Raw genomic sequence first — 8,300 nt, forward strand, 5'->3', positions numbered from 1 at the left:
CACCTGGATGTACTCACACTAACACACCTGGATGTACTCACACTAACACACCTGGATGTACTCACACTAACACACCTGGATGTACTCACACTAACACACCTGGATGTACCCACACTAACACACCTGGATGTACTCACACTAACACACCTGGATGTACCCACACTAACACACCTGGATGTACTCACACTAACACACCTGGATGTACTCAAGGACGATGCAGGAGCTCAAAGTACCAACGAACTGACCAGATGTCTGGAGAACCTGGTGACTGGAGGAGACCATGGAGGGCTCGTCTGAGGACCACCTGGTCTGAGGACCACCTAGTCCTAGAGAGAGAACCATTACATTGTTTTTAGCATTAAAAAAAATATATATATATATTTGTTTGTCTTTTAGGCCACAAGGCTGATATATAACACATTATATAATGATGTGAGCGTCTACACTGAAGAACCATAGTGTAGGGTGACCATACGTCCTCTTTTACCCGGACATGTCCTCTTTTGGGGGGCTGTCCTGTCCGGCCTGTCCGGGGGGTTTTATAAAATCCTTCAAATGTCCGGAGTTTTGAGAGTTTAGGTAGCGTGTACTGTATCTGTGTGTGTGTGGGGGGGGGGGGGGGGGGGGGGACGGACGTATCTTAGCAACAATTAAAGCGCTAACTCTCATGTCTCGTGTCATGAGTAAATGAGCCAATGAGCTGCTGAGCAAACTTCAGACGCCAGAATCTTAGTGTTGCCATGTCCACTTATTTACCGCAACTTCTGGACAAGATTTGGCTTGTTTTTGGAGGTATGTTTGCTTATTTTTCTCACGAGACTTGGCAACACTGCTGACATCAGTACACAGTGACAGCACACACACACACACACACACACACACACACACACACACACACACACACACACACACACACACACACACACACACACACACACACACACACACACACACACACACACACACACACACACACACACACACCATTCATTGAAAAAACCTCCGACATCTACACTTCATGGAGTACATTTTTTGTACCGAATTAACCAAATTAAGGTAACAAAACCCCCCCAAAAATTAACAACCCCGAAAAAAAAACTAATATTTTCACGTGCATGTGTGAAGTGTCCTCTTTTTGGGAATTCAGAATATGGTCACCTTATATAATGTTAAATGTAAACAGAGCATCAAACACACTGTGCAGTCCAGCTGTGTCAGCCTACACAGAGAGAGAGACATCTCCACTCTGTGGAGCTGAAACAGGATATAATTATGGATAATCATCTGACTGATTATTAATCATAAGGAGGTGAGTCTACCCTGCAGTAATGCCAGCTAGCCTAAAAACTAGCGTTAGCTTTTCTAAATCAATCTTCTCCTCATCTCCATTAACAGGCTTAACTTTCTGAGGCTGAGTGAGACCCACTGCATTCCAGAGGTTCTCCTGGTGTTTTTGAATGGCTGTGGGTGTCGCTCCAAATCGCCGATCTAGAAGCTCACAACACGTCACATTTGTGACATGCTGTGAGCTTGTAGATCTGCATTTCACCGTTGTACCACGGCAATTCATTAGCATACACAGTGTTGCCATGTCTGCTTATTATAAGTGACTTTTGGGCTTCTTTTTCTGCAAAGTTGCTTGTAAATATTGGGCTTTTTTGGGGCTTGTTTCTAAAGTGTAGTTGCTTGTTTGGGCTTGCTTCCACATTTTTGAATTATTATTTAAACCAGTGGTTCCCCATTTGTCCCTATAACTCACATCTGAAAACCGTCCCAAAACATTATTTCGGCTATTTTCAAATAGGTGCTCAAGTCGCTTTTCATAGACCTGTTTCATAGAGCTGTTTTCATAGAGCTGTTTTCATAGAGCTGTTTTCATAGAGCTGTTTTCATAGAGCTGTTTTCATACACCTGTTTTCATACACCTGTTTTCATAGAGCTGTTTTCATAGAGCTGTTTTCATAGACCTGTTTTCATAGACCTGTTTTCATAGACCTGTTTTCATAGAGCTGTTTTCATAGAGCGGTTTTTCATAGACCTGTTTTCATAGACCCTGTTTCATAGACCTGTTTTCATAGAGCTGTTTTCATAGAGCTGTTTTCATAGAGCTGTTTTCATAGACCTGTTTTCATAGACCTGTTTTCATAGAGCTGTTTTCATAGAGCTGTTTTCATAGAGCTGTTTTCATAGACCTGTTTTCATAGAGCTGTTTTCATAGAGCGTTTTCATAGACCTGTTTTCATAGAGCTGTTTTCATAGAGCTGTTTTCATAGAGCTGTTTTCATAGAGCTGTTTTCATAGAGCTGTTTTCATAGAGCTGGTTGCTATTTCTCTCACAGAATCTGTCACACTGATCATACACTTCAGGGTCTAAATCAGTCTGTGAATGTAGAACTGATTATCTGCAGCAGGAATGTAACCTACATGGTTTATGATGTACTGTTTATGCATAAACCCTGATGCAGGACTAACAGGATACAGTTGCTTTTAGTTATTAAAAATATATTATTTACACATGATATGCAATAGAAGTGAGATTTTTTTTTGCTGGTTTATTTTAGGGGAAAATAATAGATTTTTATTTTAGGGTACAATCTGTCTGTCTACCCCTGTGATGTAATGACGCAGCACTCTCTTACCCAGTGGTTGTACAGGAATCAGTCCCATCACAACACCTTCATCATATTCTACTGCCATGATGGTAGTCTGAGAGAGAGAGAGAGAGAGAGAAGAGAGAGAGAGGAGAGAGAGAGAGAGAGACAGAGAGAGAGAGAGAGAGAGAGAGAGAGAGAGACAGAGAGAGAGAGAGAGACAGAGAGAGAGAGGAGAGAGAGAGAGAGAGACAGAGAGAGAGAGAGAGAGAGAGAGACAGAGAGACAGAGAGAGAGAGAGAGATTACATTAGTTGCTAAAGTGACAACTCCTCCAGTTGAACGAGTCACCTAGTTGAGAACTAACTTCATGCACATCCTACCTTATGTCTAACCTCATGTACATCCTACCTTATGTCTAACCTCATGTACATCCTACCTTATGTCTAACCTCATGCACATCCTACCTTATGTCTAACCTCATGCACATATATACCCCCCCCCCCCCAAGTAGCTCCAGTACTTGGGTCTAAGGTGAGGCCCTGATCCTGTAGTGTAAAATACATGTCCTTTCCTCAGAGACATTTATCAATGGAGCGTAAAAAACAACGTATTCTTTGCTTTAAATCCGCCCATAGGGCAACGTCAACGTCACATTTATGAAGCAATCCTATACAGCCAATCCTAGCGTACATTTGGTCGGAGCTTTGATAAATCTGACGTCTGAAACCGAGCGACATTTAAATAACACGCCCTTAAATACGCCCCGATTTTATGACATGAAGAACCAGAATACGACCAAACAAAGCATGAAGTTTCCCCCGCTCTCTTCCTCTCATGTCCACGTCTGGCACACACACACACACACACACACACACACACACACACACACACACCACACACACACACACACACACACACACACACACACACACACACACACACACACACACACACACACACACACACACACACACACACACACACACACGACACCATGGAAACAGCAGTTCTTGATGGTACAATCTTTGTCAAGTAGCCTACATGAATGACACCAAACTCATCGTCATAAATCATACCATGCGTTTGTATATTAATTTAACCCATTACGAGCAGTGCGCATTCTACTTTACACTAAAATAAAGCAATCATGTATTGAGTCACGGGCTGCTGTGACGCCACGTTAAATGAGAGATAGCAGGCAAGGCAGTGAATAATAATCTAAACGTTTATGGAGTGATCATTGATTAATGAATTATAAACATTAATGGATGAAGGCTGCTGTGTGTTTGGAGGGTTAAATGTCCGATCTCCCGCGGCGGCCCAAATGAATCCACAGCATGAAGAATAACCTGCTGGTCAAAGGTTTGGAGGGTCGGGTTTATATCCTCAACCCAGTCCAGGTTGTATAACTCCATATAGGACACACTACAAAGGGTTTATATCCTCAACCCAGTCCAGGTTGTATAACTCCATATAGGACACACTACAAAGGGTTTATATCCTCAACACAGTCCAGGTTGTATAACTCCATATAAGACACACTACAAAGGGTTTATATCCTCAACCCAGTCCAGGTTGTATAACTCCATATAGGACACACTACAAAGGGTTTATATCCTCAACACAGTCCAGGTTGTATAACTCCATATAGGACACACTACAAAGGGTTTATATCCTCAACCCAGTCCAGGTTGTATAAGTCCATATAGGACACACTACAAAGGGTTAATATCCTCAACACAGTCCAGGTTGTATAAGTCCATATAGGACACACTACAAAGGGTTAATATCCTCAACCCAGTCCAGGTTGTATAACTCCATATAGGACACACTACAAAGGGTTAATATCCTCAACCCAGTCCAGGTTGTATAACTCCATATAGGACACACTACAAAGGGTTTATATCCTCAACCCAGCCCAGGTTGTATAACTCCATATAGGACACACTACAAAGGGTTTATATCCTCAACCCAGTCCAGGTTGTATAACTCCATATAGGACACACTACAAAGGGTTTATATCCTCAACACAGTCCAGGTTGTATAACTCCATATAGGACACACTACAAAGGGTTAATATCCTCAACCCAGCCCAGGTTGTATAACTCCATATAGGACACACTACAAAGGGTTTATATCCTCAACCCAGTCCAGGTTGTATAACTCCATATAGGACACACTACAAAGGGTTTATATCCTCAACCCAGTCCAGGTTGTATAAGTCCATATAGGACACACTACAAAGGGTTAATATCCTCAACACAGTCCAGGTTGTATAAGTCCATATAGGACACACTACAAAGGGTTAAATCCTCAACACAGCCCAGGTTGTATAACTCCATATAGGACACACTACAAAGGGTTTATATCCTCAACACAGTCCAGGTTGTATAACTCCATATAGGACACACTACAAAGGGTTTAAATCCTCAACACAGTCCAGGTTGTATAACTCCATATAGGACACACTACAAAGGGTTTAAATCCTCAACACAGTCCAGGTTGTATAACTCCATATAGGACACACTACTGTAAGTTTGGAGACCTCGCTGTCCATGAAAAGATTACAGCGGCGCGGATGTGCCAGTCCCGACTCCCGAAAATGCTCTCGCATAAGCGCTCGCAATAGCAGATCTACAAGCTCACAACGCGTTGCGATGCGACCCGTTGTGAGCTTGTAGATCTGCCGTTTTCAAATGCCAATGCCAATGCAGCCAGATCTGCAAGCTTAACCGAATGACTGTTAAAGCAGTTTGTTTAAATGTGTTTATAAAATGTTATCTTTTCACAGGGATTATTTATTAGTGTGATATATATATACATTTAGGAGTGGATACATGTGTCCAGATGCCTGTCAGACGGTCAGACAATGTTGCTCAGCAGGTCTACAATGGAACAAACAGGTTCAGCTAAAGTCTGCAACAGCTCCCGACCAGACGTGAGATCTGAGTGTGCGGTACGCTAAACTCAACGTCAGGATATATTGATAAGTGATGAAGTTGAGATCTGAGTGTGCGGTACGCTAAACTCAACGTCAGGATATATTGATAAGTGATGAAGTTGAGATCTGAGTGTGCGGTACGCTAAACTCAACGTCAGGATATATTGATAAGTGATGAAGTTGAGATCTGAGTGTGCGGTACGCTAAACTCAACGTCAGGATATATTGATAAGTGATGAAGTTGAGATCTGAGTGTGCGGTACGCTAAACTCAACGTCAGGATATATTGATAAATGATGAAGTTGAGGTGATCTCGCCGTACGCCCATTATTTGCTCTACAGCGCATTGATAAATGAGGGCCAATAAGAGCTTAGTTAGACTTCATGTTGTTGACAGACAGATGTTGGTGCCTGCAGGACATCTCTGTCTGACCTCACCTCTGACGGTGCCTTAGCACCAGCTGTAGGGTCTTCAGCTGGGTGGGGGCCATCCTGGCCTGCATGGTGCTTTGACCCTTAGCACCAGCTGTAGGGTCTTCAGCTGGGTGGGGGCCATCCTGGCCTGCATGGTGTTTTGACCCTTGCTCACCAGGGAGTGACCCTTAAGGGTTAACGTGAATCATCAACATACATGACTAAATCATATTCATGAACCAAATATTCAAGTTTTTCACATTTAGTTTTATAGATTTATAGATCAGTGATCTGACTTAACTTTCTAATCCAGATCAGTGATCTGACTTAACTTTCTAATCCTGCTGCTTTGTGAAATACAATGCTGACCATCTCACTTTACAAACTGTTAGTAGACCTATAGATCCTATATCCTTTAACATGTGTCATCTATGCCTACATTAACATCACTAGATTAACAAACAATGTTATCAATGGTCCTTCAGGAATAAGTTATTTCAGGAATAGGTTATTCCAGGAATAGTTTATTTCAGGAATAGGTTATTTCAGGAATAGATTATTTCAGGAATAGTTTATTTCAGGAATAGGTTATTCCAGGAATAAGTTATTTCAGGAATAGTTTATTTCAGGAATAGGTTATTTCAGGAATAGGTACAGATTAGAATGTGCTTCTTTGTTTTTGACCGTCAAGAAGATTCAAAATGATTCCCACATTAAATTGAACACTGGCTGGAATTAATTCAAGGTCTGAATTAAAGCACATTTTAAATTAAAATGACATAATTAACAGATGACCTTTGTTTAGACAAACATAACCCAATGTGTTTGTTTACCTTTCGTTTTTTTATAAAGTAAAGTAGACATCCTCTATGTTTAAACGTTCCTTTAGGTCACTTTTGTTGTAACAGGTGTTTATATCAAATTTACTTGAAAGTAAAAGTATCAATACTGATCGAATTACTCTGTTACAAGTAAAAGTCTGGAATTCAAAATTGACTTAAGTAAAAGTAAAAAAGTATTGGCATCAAAATATACTCAAAGTACCACAAGTAAAAGTACTCATTATGCAGAATACAAAATGTATAAAAATCATTTGAAAATAGCAGATCTACAAGCTCACAATGCGTCGAATTGTGAGCTTGTAGATCTGCTATTTTCAAATGGCCTAAATGTATATAGGGCTGAAGTGGTTAATGTATGTTTTGAAATAATAATACAAATATACAAAGTAACTAGTAACTGAAATGTTTTCAAATAATTGTAGTGGAGTAAAAATATATAAATATATTTGCCTCAGAGTAGTGGAGTAGAAGTAAAAGTACTTATAAGACAGTACTTGAGTAAATGTACTTATGTTACTTTACACCACTGTAAACCAGTATAAATGTGTTTTATGGTCAGAACTCACCCCAGTGCTGACTTCAGTACCAGTCCAGTCTGGTACCAGCTCATTAGTATTATTATAAACATTATTAAACCAGTATAAACCAGTATAGAGGTGTTGTAGTTGTAGGGTGCTGACTTCAGTACCAGTCCAGTCTGGTACCAGCTCATTATTATTATTATAAACATTATTAAACCAGTATAAACCAGTATAGAGGTGTTGTAGGGTGCTGACTTCAGTACCAGTCCAGTCTGGTACCAGCTCATTATTATTATTATTGTTATAAACATTAATGTTCTCTACAAACATCTACAAACATCTTCAAGCTGTCTGTCTGACGCCATCTTGGATTCTCCACTGTCACAACAAAGTTATAATATATCTAGAGAACGGACCCACCTTTTAATTTCAATGAAAGTTGCTCGCAGGCGCAACTCTACTTCCTGGATTGGCTCATCTTCCTTGGATTGGCTCCAACGTTGGAGCCAATCCAATGGAGCAGGCGCACTAGCGTTCCAGACCGTAGAAGCATGCGCAGTAGCGTTTTAAATGCAGAAGTCCTGCAATCTCAGATTTGACCACCAGGCAACGTCAAGGAGTACATTGAAGAAGGAAAGGTCGGATACAGTGACACGGTGCAATTTAGCACGACGGGGCTTCTCCTGATTCCTGATTCGTCATCATTAAAATGTCACATTTAAGAGCAAGAAAAAAGAATAGGCATTTATTACAGTTCTATTTTAGGCAGTGGACACTTTTTCATATTTATTTATTTTGTATTTTATATAAAATGTTATATTGACATTTATTTAAATGAGGGGCTACAGAACCTGTGATATCCAGTCACTTCAGGGATAAACAATAAGTTGAAGGATAAATATAGATCTGATAATGATGCACCGTGCATGTCTGACAGACAGACAGACATGAAATATGATACAAACGTAACACAAAGTGTTACTTGAATA

At 40.5% G+C, this 8,300-nt stretch overlaps 1 protein-coding gene and 1 long non-coding RNA gene across 2 annotated transcripts in view; one reads left to right on the forward strand and one right to left on the reverse strand.

Moving 5' to 3' along the window:
- The window catches only part of LOC308101616 (serine/threonine-protein kinase/endoribonuclease IRE1-like), a gene marked incomplete at both ends in the record, with an annotated part of 63,698 nt that overhangs the window by 34,964 nt on the left and 20,434 nt on the right, over nt 1–8,300 (forward strand). The window lies entirely within an intron of this gene.
- On the reverse strand, nt 213–7,441 carry LOC308102291. The gene is made up of 4 exons (XR_013934628.1): nt 7,357–7,441; nt 5,973–6,135; nt 2,640–2,706; nt 213–326 (listed from the first exon to the last, which is right to left on the reverse strand). It is a non-coding gene; the product is annotated as an uncharacterized lncRNA (long non-coding RNA).

The sequence above is a fragment of the Gymnoscopelus braueri genome (genome assembly GCF_963280865.1).
Source record: "Gymnoscopelus braueri genome assembly, chromosome: 15".
Lineage (NCBI taxonomy): Eukaryota > Metazoa > Chordata > Actinopteri > Myctophiformes > Myctophidae > Gymnoscopelus > Gymnoscopelus braueri.